The sequence below is a fragment of the Labrus bergylta genome, chromosome 22 (genome assembly GCF_963930695.1).
Source record: "Labrus bergylta chromosome 22, fLabBer1.1, whole genome shotgun sequence".
In the NCBI taxonomy this organism is placed as follows: domain Eukaryota; kingdom Metazoa; phylum Chordata; class Actinopteri; order Labriformes; family Labridae; genus Labrus; species Labrus bergylta.
Window position 1 is genome coordinate 17,355,958 of NC_089216.1, and position 18,943 is coordinate 17,374,900.

The following is an 18,943-nucleotide window of genomic DNA, read 5'->3' on the forward strand; positions in this document are numbered from 1 at the left end:
TGATTTGATTTATTTTATCTTCATGCCTGCTCTCCCTATCATCATTTATTTGTTCTCCATTAATAAGACGTTATTCTTTTGATGTATAATTTTCTACATTTTTGTATTTATTTTTATATTTTTATTTATATTGGTCTCTGCAGACACAGTCACCACCACATATGTATGGAGGCCCAGAAGGGACAATGGAGCAGGTTCACTTTAGGTGAAGTCTGTATTTTATTTAGCAATGAAAAGTTATTGACTCTAACTTTAACCTGAAAGAACAGGCTGATTTGTTTTGAATGTTTATTTATTTGGGGTTTCAGCTGGTTATTGTATAAAAGGTTTTTCACATGTTTTTACCTTGCCTTGTGCTAATCTGATCTCTGTTGAACAGCAGTTTTATAATCTCATAACAACTCTTAATGTTAAAGACTGAAAGCTAAGCTGAAGGTTTGTCTTCACATTGTCTACAACACATGGCTTACGTAAATGACTCACTCAAACTGTGTTTTTTTTTTTTTGTTTTGTTTTGTTTTTTACCAAAAATTGACTGCAAAACAGCAGCATCACAGAACACACTACTGGTCTACAGAAATGACTGCTTCTGTTGATAAGACAAAAATGAATTGTAACTTTTTTTTGTATTGTTCTTCATGTCACTGAACACAGCCAAGGTCAAACATTTCAGAATGTTATACCTTCACTCATAAACTGTCATTTTTGTTTGTTTTGTTTGTTTTTTAACCAAAAATGACGCAGAACACACTACTGGTTTACTTAATGAGACAAAATTGAATTGTCTCTTTTTTTTGTATTGTTCTTTACTTTTTATCGTCCATAATATGTATTATTTGATTTGATTTATTTTATCTTCATGCCTGCTCTCCCTATCATCATTTATTTGTTCTCCATTAATAAGACGTTATTCTTTTGATGTATAATTTTCTACATTTTTGTATTTATTTCTATATTTTTATTTATATTGGTCTCTGCAGACACAGTCACCACCACATATGTATGGAGGCCCAGAAGGGACAATGGAGCAGGTTCACTTTAGGTGAAGTCTGTATAAAAACAATGCAATTCTCAAATATTTTTCAGATGGAGGAAGCTCTGCGGTCCGGCTGCAACACCTCGCCAGGCTGCCTCAGTCTCAGCGAGGCTGGGGGGGTGGGGGGTGAGGCCCAGAGTACTCCTTCTCAACTGGAAATCTGCTGGACCTGTCTCCATTTTGGTGCAGTGATAACACGTTTCGGAGTGTTTTTTGACAACTTTCTTTTGGCCTGTGCATTTATCAAGTTAGGGCTGGTGGGTGAGGATTGATAAATGCACAGGCAAAAACTCTTTAAGCAACTGTAACTTTAACTGTACAAGGAGTATATCAGAAAGTAACAGAAACTTCGGCCAATCGTCTTGCTATCATTTATACTTTTCAAAGCGGCAGGTGGTCCAGGGTGTGTGTGTGGTAGAATGTTCAGGCTAGAGTGGGACAGAGTTCTGCAGCTGTTTCTTAATCTACTATTAATTAGTCTACTTCTTCATTCAGCAGTGTTTTGCAAAACATTTCAGCCGTCAGCATTCACACGCATTTTCCGCAGGTAAATGCAATTTCTAGTTGTTCTTAAAGGCAGAAACAAAGCTTGAAGAACTGCCTGGAGCACTGGCAGTTTTCTTGTTGTTTTTTGGTGGCAGTGATGGTTCTTGGGGCTTGGGTTCAGTCTTTTTCACCTTCTGGGCCACATATAAAGTTCTGAAACACAAAGTTATGACGAGAGAGTTGTACTTGAATGACACTATTATTTGGTTTGTATGGAACGAGCACGAGCACAAGGCGTCATGATTCTGCCTCACCAGACAGGAACATCTTCAGAGTTTGTCATTAATGCGTCAGGTGAGATAAACACTTTGGATCTTACCTACAGGTGCTCACATCCGCCGCAGTCCCCTTCAAGGCATGGTACGGGTGTTTTGGTTTGCCGATTGTTTTTATGCCCTTGTAGCTTTGAGGGTCGAGGTACTGGTCTTGGTATTCAGTACTCATTTTGGGGCGAGAGGGTTCTCTCTGAGAGCCCAGATTATTCCTGTAAATGGTGGAAAAGTAACTTTATACAACTTCAACAACACTGGAGTGATGCTTTAACCTTTGTAAGACATACAGAGTAAAGGGCAGTAAACAATAAAGGGCTGAAATTCATTCAGAGGAAGACAAAAGATAAAAGGCTTAAGGTAAACAAAACACAGACATCTTTGGCATCTCACACAAAGGTAACATTTTATGTAAAACCTGCTAAATTGCAATTGATGACAGCTTTACAACATACACAGTCAGCATAGGCTAAACCCTGTCAGGAGTAAGCTGATCACACATTTTGGCAGCTGCATCATATTCAACATCCTGTAACCAAAGTCCCAGAATTTCATTAAAAATATTAATGTAAGATTTAAAAAAAAAAAATACAAGCTGGCATTTTATGGTCTCTTCAATAAAAGCCGTCAAAAGGTCCGTCCATCATAGAAATAAACACACAAGCTCACCTCATTGATGCTCCTTGTTGTTGGTGGTTGGTGGGCTGGGTGATTTGCACCTTGGGCTTCATCTCTTCTAGGTCTAGAAAGTCTGAATTATTGACCGGGGTGTGTGTGTGTTGAACGAGAGCGTCTAAAAATAAACATCAGTGATACGGGCCGGTTTTCAAGGCGAGGACACCTTAACAAACAAAAACAAATTATGGACGATTCTGTCCACAAAATCAAGTGCCTTGCGAAGTTTGTCCACTAGATGGCAAAGGCAATAGATTTTGATACATTTTTAAACTTCAAATGCTCAAAAAATGCTATTTATAGGCTTTTGTCAGATTATAACAGAACCAGAGTTAGAGCATGTATTACTACTTCAGGCCTGTATACATATGGCCTATACAGTGGTATATAACTAGAAAGGAAACAAAAACACGGTGTAGATGGAGGGCTCAACTGCAAGAATAAAGGAGATTTAGGCCTACTGATCCCAAATGAATAGAATGCATATATCAATAAAACAGAACTCCAATAAAGAGAAGAAATACATTTATGGAATCATTTTCTTTATGTCCAGTGCTTTGCAAGCTGCCATTGTGCGTCTCACTGACTTAAAGCTCCTGTGAGGAACTTTCAGTGTGCTGCGATCTCAGTTTGCTGATCATGTGTAATTAGTGTTTGCTGATGAACAATGTCATCCTGCCATCTCTTAAAAGTCAAATGTTCCACTCACTGTGAATATAAGCTGTGGAAAATGTAAACAATGGCTGTTTCTGCAGCATGCTGTAATCCACTTCATCTGTCACCTACCCCCTGGCAGTGATTACAAGCGTTGATAACGGATATGAAGGAATGATCTAACTGGTCAATGATGTTCTTGTTTGCTTTCGTAGATCATAAAAAGGCATCGTTTTATAGTTTGTCTGTTTCTTAACCAGCTTAAAACCCCTCACATGATCTTGAAATGTATAGAGGGATACAAACTAGTTTTGTACCCAACCAAAAGAAAACAGCACTCATCGTCACACAGTCAAGTCTACACGAGCAGAGTATAATAGAGATGTGTCGCTCACGGACGAGTCAACTCTATGAGATGATTCTTTTATGTATATGATTGTAGCCGGCTCCCGTTTGAGAGCTAACACCCCCCCCCCCCATTTTTTGTTGTTATTTAGTACATGACAGAATGAAGGGATGATCTTTTCTCCACTCTGCACAGCCACAGGCACACCACTGTATAATACCATAATGTATTATACCAAGCATCGTGTAAAATGGGGTTAATTCTGGAAATTATACGATTTAGTCTGTATTTTATTTAGCAATGAAAAGTTACTGACTCTAACTTTAACCTGAAAGAACAGGCTGATTTGTTTTGAATGTTTATTTATTTGGGGTTTCAGCTGGTTATTGTACAAAAGGTTTTTCACATGTTTTTACCTTGCCTTGTGCTAATCTGATCTCTGTTGAACAGCAGTTTTATAATCTCATAACAACTCTTAATGTTAAAGACTGAAAGCTAAGCTGAAGGTTTGTCTTCACATTGTCTACAACACATGGCTTACGTAAATGACTCACTCAAACTGTGTTTTTTTGTTTTGTTTTGTTTTGTTTTTTACCAAAAATTGACTGCAAAACAGCAGCATCACAGAACACACTACTGGTCTACAGAAATGACTGCTTCTGTTGATAAGACAAAAATGAATTGTAACTTTTTTTTGTATTGTTCTTCATGTCACTGAACACAGCCAAGGTCAAACATTTCAGAATGTTATACCTTCACTCATAAACTGTCATTTTTGTTTGTTTTGTTTGTTTTTTAACCAAAAATGACGCAGAACACACTACTGGTTTACTTAATGAGACAAAATTGAATTGTCTCTTTTTTTTGTATTGTTCTTTACTTTTTATGATCCATAATATGTATTATTTGATTTGATTTATTTTATCTTCATGCCTGCTCTCCCTATCATCATTTATTTGTTCTCCATTAATAAGACGTTATTCTTTTGATGTATAATTTTCTACATTTTTGTATTTATTTTTATATTTTTATTTATATTGGTCTCTGCAGACACAGTCACCACCACATATGTATGGAGGCCCAGAAGGGACAATGGAGCAGGTTCACTTTAGGTGAAGTCTGTATTTTATTTAGCAATGAAAAGTTATTGACTCTAACTTTAACCTGAAAGAACAGGCTGATTTGTTTTGAATGTTTATTTATTTGGGGTTTCAGCTGGTTATTGTATAAAAGGTTTTTCACATGTTTTTACCTTGCCTTGTGCTAATCTGATCTCTGTTGAACAGCAGTTTTATAATCTCATAACAACTCTTAATGTTAAAGACTGAAAGCTAAGCTGAAGGTTTGTCTTCACATTGTCTACAACACATGGCTTACGTAAATGACTCACTCAAACTGTGTTTTTTTTTTTTTGTTTTGTTTTGTTTTTTACCAAAAATTGACTGCAAAACAGCAGCATCACAGAACACACTACTGGTCTACAGAAATGACTGCTTCTGTTGATAAGACAAAAATGAATTGTAACTTTTTTTTGTATTGTTCTTCATGTCACTGAACACAGCCAAGGTCAAACATTTCAGAATGTTATACCTTCACTCATAAACTGTCATTTTTGTTTGTTTTGTTTGTTTTTTAACCAAAAATGACGCAGAACACACTACTGGTTTACTTAATGAGACAAAATTGAATTGTCTCTTTTTTTTGTATTGTTCTTTACTTTTTATCGTCCATAATATGTATTATTTGATTTGATTTATTTTATCTTCATGCCTGCTCTCCCTATCATCATTTATTTGTTCTCCATTAATAAGACGTTATTCTTTTGATGTATAATTTTCTACATTTTTGTATTTATTTCTATATTTTTATTTATATTGGTCTCTGCAGACACAGTTACCACCACATATGTATGGAGGCCCAGAAGGGACAATGGAGCAGGTTCACTTTAGGTGAAGTCTGTATAAAAACAATGCAATTCTCAAATATTTTTCAGATGGAGGAAGCTCTGCGGTCCGGCTGCAACACCTCGCCAGGCTGCCTCAGTCTCAGCGAGGCTGGGGGGGTGGGGGGTGAGGCCCAGAGTACTCCTTCTCAACTGGAAATCTGCTGGACCTGTCTCCATTTTGGTGCAGTGATAACACGTTTCGGAGTGTTTTTTGACAACTTTCTTTTGGCCTGTGCATTTATCAAGTTAGGGCTGGTGGGTGAGGATTGATAAATGCACAGGCAAAAACTCTTTAAGCAACTGTAACTTTAACTGTACAAGGAGTATATCAGAAAGTAACAGAAACTTCGGCCAATCGTCTTGCTATCATTTATACTTTTCAAAGCGGCAGGTGGTCCAGGGTGTGTGTGTGGTAGAATGTTCAGGCTAGAGTGGGACAGAGTTCTGCAGCTGTTTCTTAATCTACTATTAATTAATCTACTTCTTCATTCAGCAGTGTTTTGCAAAACATTTCAGCCGTCAGCATTCACACGCATTTTCCGCAGGTAAATGCAATTTCTAGTTGTTCTTAAAGGCAGAAACAAAGCTTGAAGAACTGCCTGGAGCACTGGCAGTTTTCTTGTTGTTTTTTGGTGGCAGTGATGGTTCTTGGGGCTTGGGTTCAGTCTTTTTCACCTTCTGGGCCACATATAAAGTTCTGAAACACAAAGTTATGACGAGAGAGTTGTACTTGAATGACACTATTATTTGGTTTGTATGGAACGAGCACGAGCACAAGGCGTCATGATTCTGCCTCACCAGACAGGAACATCTTCAGAGTTTGTCATTAATGCGTCAGGTGAGATAAACACTTTGGATCTTACCTACAGGTGCTCACATCCGCCGCAGTCCCCTTCAAGGCATGGTACGGGTGTTTTGGTTTGCCGATTGTTTTTATGCCCTTGTAGCTTTGAGGGTCGAGGTACTGGTCTTGGTATTCAGTACTCATTTTGGGGCGAGAGGGTTCTCTCTGAGAGCCCAGATTATTCCTGTAAATGGTGGAAAAGTAACTTTATACAACTTCAACAACACTGGAGTGATGCTTTAACCTTTGTAAGACATACAGAGTAAAGGGCAGTAAACAATAAAGGGCTGAAATTCATTCAGAGGAAGACAAAAGATAAAAGGCTTAAGGTAAACAAAACACAGACATCTTTGGCATCTCACACAAAGGTAACATTTTATGTAAAACCTGCTAAATTGCAATTGATGACAGCTTTACAACATACACAGTCAGCATAGGCTAAACCCTGTCAGGAGTAAGCTGATCACACATTTTGGCAGCTGCATCATATTCAACATCCTGTAACCAAAGTCCCAGAATTTCATTAAAAATATTAATGTAAGATTTAAAAAAAAAAAAATACAAGCTGGCATTTTATGGTCTCTTCAATAAAAGCCGTCAAAAGGTCCGTCCATCATAGAAATAAACACACAAGCTCACCTCATTGATGCTCCTTGTTGTTGGTGGTTGGTGGGCTGGGTGATTTGCACCTTGGGCTTCATCTCTTCTAGGTCTAGAAAGTCTGAATTATTGACCGGGGTGTGTGTGTGTTGAACGAGAGCGTCTAAAAATAAACATCAGTGATACGGGCCGGTTGTCAAGGCGAGGACACCTTAACAAACAAAAACAAATTATGGACGATTCTGTCCACAAAATCAAGTGCCTTGCGAAGTTTGTCCACTAGATGGCAAAGGCAATAGATTTTGATACATTTTTAAACTTCAAATGCTCAAAAAATGCTATTTATAGGCTTTTGTCAGATTATAACAGAACCAGAGTTAGAGCATGTATTACTACTTCAGGCCTGTATACATATGGCCTATACAGTGGTATATAACTAGAAAGGAAACAAAAACACGGTGTAGATGGAGGGCTCAACTGCAAGAATAAAGGAGATTTAGGCCTACTGATCCCAAATGAATAGAATGCATATATCAATAAAACAGAACTCCAATAAAGAGAAGAAATACATTTATTGAATCATTTTCTTTATGTCCAGTGCTTTGCAAGCTGCCATTGTGCGTCTCACTGACTTAAAGCTCCTGTGAGGAACTTTCAGTGTGCTGCGATCTCAGTTTGCTGATCATGTGTAATTAGTGTTTGCTGATGAACAATGTCATCCTGCCATCTCTTAAAAGTCAAATGTTCCACTCACTGTGAATATAAGCTGTGGAAAATGTAAACAATGGCTGTTTCTGCAGCATGCTGTAATCCACTTCATCTGTCACCTACCCCCTGGCAGTGATTACAAGCGTTGATAACGGATATGAAGGAATGATCTAACTGGTCAATGATGTTCTTGTTTGCTTTCGTAGATCATAAAAAGGCATCGTTTTATAGTTTGTCTGTTTCTTAACCAGCTTAAAACCCCTCACATGATCTTGAAATGTATAGAGGGATACAAACTAGTTTTGTACCCAACCAAAAGAAAACAGCACTCATCGTCACACAGTCAAGTCTACACGAGCAGAGTATAATAGAGATGTGTCGCTCACGGACGAGTCAACTCTATGAGATGATTCTTTTATGTATATGATTGTAGCCGGCTCCCGTTTGAGAGCTAACACCCCCCCCCCCCCCCCCCCCCCATTTTTTGTTGTTATTTAGTACATGACAGAATGAAGGGATGATCTTTTCTCCACTCTGCACAGCCACAGGCACACCACTGTATAATACCATAATGTATTATACCAAGCATCGTGTAAAATGGGGTTAATTCTGGAAATTATACGATTTAGTCTGTATTTTATTTAGCAATGAAAAGTTACTGACTCTAACTTTAACCTGAAAGAACAGGCTGATTTGTTTTGAATGTTTATTTATTTGGGGTTTCAGCTGGTTATTGTACAAAAGGTTTTTCACATGTTTTTACCTTGCCTTGTGCTAATCTGATCTCTGTTGAACAGCAGTTTTATAATCTCATAACAACTCTTAATGTTAAAGACTGAAAGCTAAGCTGAAGGTTTGTCTTCACATTGTCTACAACACATGGCTTTCGTAAATGACTCACTCAAACTGTGTTTTTTTTTTTTTGTTTTGTTTTGTTTTTTACCAAAAATTGACTGCAAAACAGCAGCATCACAGAACACACTACTGGTCTACAGAAATGACTGCTTCTGTTGATAAGACAAAAATGAATTGTAACTTTTTTTTGTATTGTTCTTCATGTCACTGAACACAGCCAAGGTCAAACATTTCAGAATGTTATACCTTCACTCATAAACTGTCATTTTTGTTTGTTTTGTTTGTTTTTTAACCAAAAATGACGCAGAACACACTACTGGTTTACTTAATGAGACAAAATTGAATTGTCTCTTTTTTTTGTATTGTTCTTTACTTTTTATGATCCATAATATGTATTATTTGATTTGATTTATTTTATCTTCATGCCTGCTCTCCCTATCATCATTTATTTGTTCTCCATTAATAAGACGTTATTCTTTTGATGTATAATTTTCTACATTTTTGTATTTATTTTTATATTTTTATTTATATTGGTCTCTGCAGACACAGTTACCACCACATATGTATGGAGGCCCAGAAGGGACAATGGAGCAGGTTCACTTTAGGTGAAGTCTGTATAAAAACAATGCAATTCTCAAATATTTTTCAGATGGAGGAAGCTCTGCGGTCCGGCTGCAACACCTCGCCAGGCTGCCTCAGTCTCAGCGAGGCTGGGGGGGTGGGGGGTGAGGCCCAGAGTACTCCTTCTCAACTGGAAATCTGCTGGACCTGTCTCCATTTTGGTGCAGTGATAACACGTTTCGGAGTGTTTTTTGACAACTTTCTTTTGGCCTGTGCATTTATCAAGTTAGGGCTGGTGGGTGAGGATTGATAAATGCACAGGCAAAAACTCTTTAAGCAACTGTAACTTTAACTGTACAAGGAGTATATCAGAAAGTAACAGAAACTTCGGCCAATCGTCTTGCTATCATTTATACTTTTCAAAGCGGCAGGTGGTCCAGGGTGTGTGTGTGGTAGAATGTTCAGGCTAGAGTGGGACAGAGTTCTGCAGCTGTTTCTTAATCTACTATTAATTAATCTACTTCTTCATTCAGCAGTGTTTTGCAAAACATTTCAGCCGTCAGCATTCACACGCATTTTCCGCAGGTAAATGCAATTTCTAGTTGTTCTTAAAGGCAGAAACAAAGCTTGAAGAACTGCCTGGAGCACTGGCAGTTTTCTTGTTGTTTTTTGGTGGCAGTGATGGTTCTTGGGGCTTGGGTTCAGTCTTTTTCACCTTCTGGGCCACATATAAAGTTCTGAAACACAAAGTTATGACGAGAGAGTTGTACTTGAATGACACTATTATTTGGTTTGTATGGAACGAGCACGAGCACAAGGCGTCATGATTCTGCCTCACCAGACAGGAACATCTTCAGAGTTTGTCATTAATGCGTCAGGTGAGATAAACACTTTGGATCTTACCTACAGGTGCTCACATCCGCCGCAGTCCCCTTCAAGGCATGGTACGGGTGTTTTGGTTTGCCGATTGTTTTTATGCCCTTGTAGCTTTGAGGGTCGAGGTACTGGTCTTGGTATTCAGTACTCATTTTGGGGCGAGAGGGTTCTCTCTGAGAGCCCAGATTATTCCTGTAAATGGTGGAAAAGTAACTTTATACAACTTCAACAACACTGGAGTGATGCTTTAACCTTTGTAAGACATACAGAGTAAAGGGCAGTAAACAATAAAGGGCTGAAATTCATTCAGAGGAAGACAAAAGATAAAAGGCTTAAGGTAAACAAAACACAGACATCTTTGGCATCTCACACAAAGGTAACATTTTATGTAAAACCTGCTAAATTGCAATTGATGACAGCTTTACAACATACACAGTCAGCATAGGCTAAACCCTGTCAGGAGTAAGCTGATCACACATTTTGGCAGCTGCATCATATTCAACATCCTGTAACCAAAGTCCCAGAATTTCATTAAAAATATTAATGTAAGATTTAAAAAAAAAAAAATACAAGCTGGCATTTTATGGTCTCTTCAATAAAAGCCGTCAAAAGGTCCGTCCATCATAGAAATAAACACACAAGCTCACCTCATTGATGCTCCTTGTTGTTGGTGGTTGGTGGGCTGGGTGATTTGCACCTTGGGCTTCATCTCTTCTAGGTCTAGAAAGTCTGAATTATTGACCGGGGTGTGTGTGTGTTGAACGAGAGCGTCTAAAAATAAACATCAGTGATACGGGCCGGTTGTCAAGGCGAGGACACCTTAACAAACAAAAACAAATTATGGACGATTCTGTCCACAAAATCAAGTGCCTTGCGAAGTTTGTCCACTAGATGGCAAAGGCAATAGATTTTGATACATTTTTAAACTTCAAATGCTCAAAAAATGCTATTTATAGGCTTTTGTCAGATTATAACAGAACCAGAGTTAGAGCATGTATTACTACTTCAGGCCTGTATACATATGGCCTATACAGTGGTATATAACTAGAAAGGAAACAAAAACACGGTGTAGATGGAGGGCTCAACTGCAAGAATAAAGGAGATTTAGGCCTACTGATCCCAAATGAATAGAATGCATATATCAATAAAACAGAACTCCAATAAAGAGAAGAAATACATTTATTGAATCATTTTCTTTATGTCCAGTGCTTTGCAAGCTGCCATTGTGCGTCTCACTGACTTAAAGCTCCTGTGAGGAACTTTCAGTGTGCTGCGATCTCAGTTTGCTGATCATGTGTAATTAGTGTTTGCTGATGAACAATGTCATCCTGCCATCTCTTAAAAGTCAAATGTTCCACTCACTGTGAATATAAGCTGTGGAAAATGTAAACAATGGCTGTTTCTGCAGCATGCTGTAATCCACTTCATCTGTCACCTACCCCCTGGCAGTGATTACAAGCGTTGATAACGGATATGAAGGAATGATCTAACTGGTCAATGATGTTCTTGTTTGCTTTCGTAGATCATAAAAAGGCATCGTTTTATAGTTTGTCTGTTTCTTAACCAGCTTAAAACCCCTCACATGATCTTGAAATGTATAGAGGGATACAAACTAGTTTTGTACCCAACCAAAAGAAAACAGCACTCATCGTCACACAGTCAAGTCTACACGAGCAGAGTATAATAGAGATGTGTCGCTCACGGACGAGTCAACTCTATGAGATGATTCTTTTATGTATATGATTGTAGCCGGCTCCCGTTTGAGAGCTAACACCCCCCCCCCCCCCCCCCCCCATTTTTTGTTGTTATTTAGTACATGACAGAATGAAGGGATGATCTTTTCTCCACTCTGCACAGCCACAGGCACACCACTGTATAATACCATAATGTATTATACCAAGCATCGTGTAAAATGGGGTTAATTCTGGAAATTATACGATTTAGTCTGTATTTTATTTAGCAATGAAAAGTTACTGACTCTAACTTTAACCTGAAAGAACAGGCTGATTTGTTTTGAATGTTTATTTATTTGGGGTTTCAGCTGGTTATTGTACAAAAGGTTTTTCACATGTTTTTACCTTGCCTTGTGCTAATCTGATCTCTGTTGAACAGCAGTTTTATAATCTCATAACAACTCTTAATGTTAAAGATTGAAAGCTAAGCTGAAGGTTTGTCTTCACATTGTCTACAACACATGGCTTACGTAAATGACTCACTCAAACTGTGTTTTTTTGTTTTGTTTTGTTTTGTTTTTTACCAAAAATTGACTGCAAAACAGCAGCATCACAGAACACACTACTGGTCTACAGAAATGACTGCTTCTGTTGATAAGACAAAAATGAATTGTAACTTTTTTTTGTATTGTTCTTCATGTCACTGAACACAGCCAAGGTCAAACATTTCAGAATGTTATACCTTCACTCATAAACTGTCATTTTTGTTTGTTTTGTTTGTTTTTTAACCAAAAATGACGCAGAACACACTACTGGTTTACTTAATGAGACAAAATTGAATTGTCTCTTTTTTTTGTATTGTTCTTTACTTTTTATGATCCATAATATGTATTATTTGATTTGATTTATTTTATCTTCATGCCTGCTCTCCCTATCATCATTTATTTGTTCTCCATTAATAAGACGTTATTCTTTTGATGTATAATTTTCTACATTTTTGTATTTATTTTTATATTTTTATTTATATTGGTCTCTGCAGACACAGTCACCACCACATATGTATGGAGGCCCAGAAGGGACAATGGAGCAGGTTCACTTTAGGTGAAGTCTGTATTTTATTTAGCAATGAAAAGTTACTGACTCTAACTTTAACCTGAAAGAACAGGCTGATTTGTTTTGAATGTTTATTTATTTGGGGTTTCAGCTGGTTATTGTACAAAAGGTTTTTCACATGTTTTTACCTTGCCTTGTGCTAATCTGATCTCTGTTGAACAGCAGTTTTATAATCTCATAACAACTCTTAATGTTAAAGACTGAAAGCTAAGCTGAAGGTTTGTCTTCACATTGTCTACAACACATGGCTTTCGTAAATGACTCACTCAAACTGTGTTTTTTTTGTTTTGTTTTGTTTTGTTTTTTACCAAAAATTGACTGCAAAACAGCAGCATCACAGAACACACTACTGGTCTACAGAAATGACTGCTTCTGTTGATAAGACAAAAATGAATTGTAACTTTTTTTTGTATTGTTCTTCATGTCACTGAACACAGCCAAGGTCAAACATTTCAGAATGTTATACCTTCACTCATAAACTGTCATTTTTGTTTGTTTTGTTTGTTTTTTAACCAAAAATGACGCAGAACACACTACTGGTTTACTTAATGAGACAAAATTGAATTGTCTCTTTTTTTTGTATTGTTCTTTACTTTTTATGATCCATAATATGTATTATTTGATTTGATTTATTTTATCTTCATGCCTGCTCTCCCTATCATCATTTATTTGTTCTCCATTAATAAGACGTTATTCTTTTGATGTATAATTTTCTACATTTTTGTATTTATTTTTATATTTTTATTTATATTGGTCTCTGCAGACACAGTCACCACCACATATGTATGGAGGCCCAGAAGGGACAATGGAGCAGGTTCACTTTAGGTGAAGTCTGTATAAAAACAATGCAATTCTCAAATATTTTTCAGATGGAGGAAGCTCTGCGGTCCGGCTGCAACACCTCGCCAGGCTGCCTCAGTCTCAGCGAGGCTGGGGGGGTGGGGGGTGAGGCCCAGAGTACTCCTTCTCAACTGGAAATCTGCTGGACCTGTCTCCATTTTGGTGCAGTGATAACACGTTTCGGAGTGTTTTTTGACAACTTTCTTTTGGCCTGTGCATTTATCAAGTTAGGGCTGGTGGGTGAGGATTGATAAATGCACAGGCAAAAACTCTTTAAGCAACTGTAACTTTAACTGTACAAGGAGTATATCAGAAAGTAACAGAAACTTCGGCCAATCGTCTTGCTATCATTTATACTTTTCAAAGCGGCAGGTGGTCCAGGGTGTGTGTGTGGTAGAATGTTCAGGCTAGAGTGGGACAGAGTTCTGCAGCTGTTTCTTAATCTACTATTAATTAATCTACTTCTTCATTCAGCAGTGTTTTGCAAAACATTTCAGCCGTCAGCATTCACACGCATTTTCCGCAGGTAAATGCAATTTCTAGTTGTTCTTAAAGGCAGAAACAAAGCTTGAAGAACTGCCTGGAGCACTGGCAGTTTTCTTGTTGTTTTTTGGTGGCAGTGATGGTTCTTGGGGCTTGGGTTCAGTCTTTTTCACCTTCTGGGCCACATATAAAGTTCTGAAACACAAAGTTATGACGAGAGAGTTGTACTTGAATGACACTATTATTTGGTTTGTATGGAACGAGCACGAGCACAAGGCGTCATGATTCTGCCTCACCAGACAGGAACATCTTCAGAGTTTGTCATTAATGCGTCAGGTGAGATAAACACTTTGGATCTTACCTACAGGTGCTCACATCCGCCGCAGTCCCCTTCAAGGCATGGTACGGGTGTTTTGGTTTGCCGATTGTTTTTATGCCCTTGTAGCTTTGAGGGTCGAGGTACTGGTCTTGGTATTCAGTACTCATTTTGGGGCGAGAGGGTTCTCTCTGAGAGCCCAGATTATTCCTGTAAATGGTGGAAAAGTAACTTTATACAACTTCAACAACACTGGAGTGATGCTTTAACCTTTGTAAGACATACAGAGTAAAGGGCAGTAAACAATAAAGGGCTGAAATTCATTCAGAGGAAGACAAAAGATAAAAGGCTTAAGGTAAACAAAACACAGACATCTTTGGCATCTCACACAAAGGTAACATTTTATGTAAAACCTGCTAAATTGCAATTGATGACAGCTTTACAACATACACAGTCAGCATAGGCTAAACCCTGTCAGGAGTAAGCTGATCACACATTTTGGCAGCTGCATCATATTCAACATCCTGTAACCAAAGTCCCAGAATTTCATTAAAAATATTAATGTAAGATTTAAAAAAAATAAATACAAGCTGGCATTTTATGGTCTCTTCAATAAAAGCCGTCAAAAGGTCCGTCCATCATAGAAATAAACACACAAGCTCACCTCATTGATGCTCCTTGTTGTTGGTGGTTGGTGGGCTGGGTGATTTGCACCTTGGGCTTCATCTCTTCTAGGTCTAGAAAGTCTGAATTATTGACCGGGGTGTGTGTGTGTTGAACGAGAGCGTCTAAAAATAAACATCAGTGATACGGGCCGGTTGTCAAGGCGAGGACACCTTAACAAACAAAAACAAATTATGGACGATTCTGTCCACAAAATCAAGTGCCTTGCGAAGTTTGTCCACTAGATGGCAAAGGCAATAGATTTTGATACATTTTTAAACTTCAAATGCTCAAAAAATGCTATTTATAGGCTTTTGTCAGATTATAACAGAACCAGAGTTAGAGCATGTATTACTACTTCAGGCCTGTATACATATGGCCTATACAGTGGTATATAACTAGAAAGGAAACAAAAACACGGTGTAGATGGAGGGCTCAACTGCAAGAATAAAGGAGATTTAGGCCTACTGATCCCAAATGAATAGAATGCATATATCAATAAAACAGAACTCCAATAAAGAGAAGAAATACATTTATTGAATCATTTTCTTTATGTCCAGTGCTTTGCAAGCTGCCATTGTGCGTCTCACTGACTTAAAGCTCCTGTGAGGAACTTTCAGTGTGCTGCGATCTCAGTTTGCTGATCATGTGTAATTAGTGTTTGCTGATGAACAATGTCATCCTGCCATCTCTTAAAAGTCAAATGTTCCACTCACTGTGAATATAAGCTGTGGAAAATGTAAACAATGGCTGTTTCTGCAGCATGCTGTAATCCACTTCATCTGTCACCTACCCCCTGGCAGTGATTACAAGCGTTGATAACGGATATGAAGGAATGATCTAACTGGTCAATGATGTTCTTGTTTGCTTTCGTAGATCATAAAAAGGCATCGTTTTATAGTTTGTCTGTTTCTTAACCAGCTTAAAACCCCTCACATGATCTTGAAATGTATAGAGGGATACAAACTAGTTTTGTACCCAACCAAAAGAAAACAGCACTCATCGTCACACAGTCAAGTCTACACGAGCAGAGTATAATAGAGATGTGTCGCTCACGGACGAGTCAACTCTATGAGATGATTCTTTTATGTATATGATTGTAGCCGGCTCCCGTTTGAGAGCTAACACCCCCCCCCCCCCCCCCCCATTTTTTGTTGTTATTTAGTACATGACAGAATGAAGGGATGATCTTTTCTCCACTCTGCACAGCCACAGGCACACCACTGTATAATACCATAATGTATTATACCAAGCATCGTGTAAAATGGGGTTAATTCTGGAAATTATACGATTTAGTAAAGTATAGTATAATACTTACAATGAATCATTTCAGTACAGTGCATTGCACACATACCGGTGTCAATCACAGACCAAAAACAATACTACATTTGGCGGATTTAATTAAAGCCAAATTGTTGCCAAATGCTGTTTGGGAGCTTTTCTTGCTCAGCTGAGCCAAACGACCAGGATTACTAAAAAGAGCCGGTATGTCCATGGTATCATCACTGGAGTAAAAAGTAAAAAGCCCCATTACAAACTAGGTAGTGATTTTAAACTGTAATCCGTACTTTAACACTATTCTATAACATCACTTATTCATTTTAAGGAACTGCTGAAGTCAGATCTTTATTAAAGAGATACTTCAAATTAACTTGTGATGACTTATTACTAGCCCAAAGAGCTTTAGTACTTCCCTTTACACTAAAACCAAAAGAGTGAATAAGCTACCTTAAGTTATCTCATGTTTACTTTGTTGACCAAATTATTCATTGATATTTTTGTTTTTGTTTTTGAATTCTTGCTCATTTTTGTCAGTTGTCAGTTTTGAAACTTGTTAGTCTTGTTGTGAAGCAGTTTGAGCTGCATGATATTCACATTACATGGTCACGTTGAAACTCAAGGGTTGGACCTTTTGCCCCATATAGCTTTTATAAAAGCTTTATGCCCTCAAATCTCTTGAATGTTAGGATCATGCCCTCTTAATGAAAAGCATTATGTGTTGTAATGCAGTTGTAATGCAACACAACAATAACTCCAGTCCGCTACTGCCTCTAACTAATGCATTTCAAGTGGTTAAGGATCGCCCCGTGTTAATGACTGTATGTTTACTTCATTCTGAGCTCTCCATCTTTCTCTTTCCTTCTGAGTGATTTGGAGTGAAGATGCATTAAAAAGCAAAGAGGCTGGAGAAGTCAGGAGTCTGCTGAGGTTTATGGATATTTGAAGCCCTTTCACATTAAGTATTACTGACTGCATATGAAAAATGACTGCTTTATTTCTGACTGCATATGAAAATTGACTGCTCTCTTCAGTGACATCGTGTACCGAAAAAAATCATCTCTGCATTTTGAAATGATGGAACAGGGTTAGAGGATAGATGTTGATCATGCTCTTCATAAAATATGGATTAAAAGAAGCTCAAATTGAGAGCAACAGTCTCCAAAATAAATGTACAGAGCATCCTTCAGCATCAGTGCATTACCAGCTGCACTGATCTCAGATAGCTGTGCTGAAGATTAGTACATACGTAAGGTTATCATTCGGTCGTTTAAACACAGTCTTGTGTTATGAGAGTGGATAAGGGTTCGATTTAAAGTTGAAGTATGTTCTGGCTAATTGCCCACATCAATGTTTTTTTATACCCCCATCATGACAACCTCAAATGAGAAATCAATGCATCAAACACAGTGGGCACACTGTGGGGTCGCCAAACGCCTCCATCTCTTTTAGAAACGCGTTGATGTGCTTTGTAACTCCCTTATCTCCACTTGATGTCTATTAAACAGCCTCAAAAAAATTATGCTATTTTCACGCCATTAGATGTTTCATTAAGTCCCTTTACCCGCCCTTTGACCCAGTAAGCCATGTTAAGTTTCAACAAAATGCAACTGTCTGCGTCTTTACGCAGCGGTCCGTCTTTGTCAAACAAGGGATATGAAAGTGATTCTATATATTTGCACATCATGGCAATTGTAATGCGACTGCAAGAGCTCAAAGGGAGCGGGTCAATAAATTATGTTAATCAGTCCAGGCAGATTGGAGGCATGTACTTCCCTGGATCATATGATGACACCTGTGCTATTTATTTAACAACTTGCACCCTTTGGAAACCCTCCAGGTGAAGAAGAGGAGAAGAAAAGAAGAAGAAGAAGAAAAAGAAAGATGGCGCCAGCTTCCAGACTTCAACTGAAGAATCCAAAGAGCAGGTGACGGAAGCAGAGCCCTCTGAGCAAAAGAGGAAGCGCTCAGCAGCTGGGGATTTGGATCCAGAGGTCGCCAACTCTCAGAAGACACCTGGGAAACTGTCCGATAAAAAAAGACGACGGTCGACCACAGCAGAGGGAAGTGATAGTGAGCTGCCATCAAAGATAAGGAGAGCAAGTGAAAGTGAAGGTGTGCAAAAGGAAAAGGATGTCACAAAGACGAGTAAGTTATTTTATCATCTTCTGCTCCATTCCAGGTCTAATTCATTTTCTTTTGCTTGTCCTCTCTAAAAACAAAGCTGCAATAAAACCACAAGTAGCATGTTGTGTAAACTGTGTCATTCCCATTGTTTTCTGTAGAAGCGCCTGCTCAAAGCGAAACAGAGAGGAAGGCAGTTGAGGAAGGGAAAGAAAACATGGATGACTCCACAGTTAAAGCAAAGAGGAAGAGAAATAAGAAACACAAGGAGAAACTGAAAATCGAGGAGGAAGTCATCCCACTCCAGGTTCTATCAAAGTGAGATCAACATCCCTTATTCTTTAATGCTGTCATCGTAATGATTAAGTAAAAGAAAACCCCCTTTTCAAAATGTCATTTTTCTAACACAATGATTGTCTTCCTCTTTGGCGTGAAGGAAGGAGTGGCTGCTGCTGAAGGACGAGTATCTGATCTTGTAGAAGCGCAGCATGACGTCCCTAAAGAGGTGCATGACCAAGATATATTGCAAGGAGCCCAA

At 38.3% G+C, this 18,943-nt stretch overlaps 1 long non-coding RNA gene across 2 annotated transcripts in view; it reads right to left on the bottom strand.

Moving 5' to 3' along the window:
- LOC136177466 (uncharacterized) overlaps positions 1 to 2,633 on the bottom strand; it is a 43,009-nt gene extending 40,376 nt beyond the window's left edge. Inside the window, exon 1 of one of the 2 annotated variants that reach the window (XR_010665081.1) lies at positions 1,902 to 1,988. This is a non-coding gene — a long non-coding RNA (uncharacterized lncRNA). Of the gene's footprint in view, positions 1 to 1,901 lie in introns of both variants that reach the window. The other variant, XR_010665080.1, reaches the window with a different exon arrangement.
- Between the last annotated feature and the right edge of the window lie 16,310 nt (positions 2,634 to 18,943).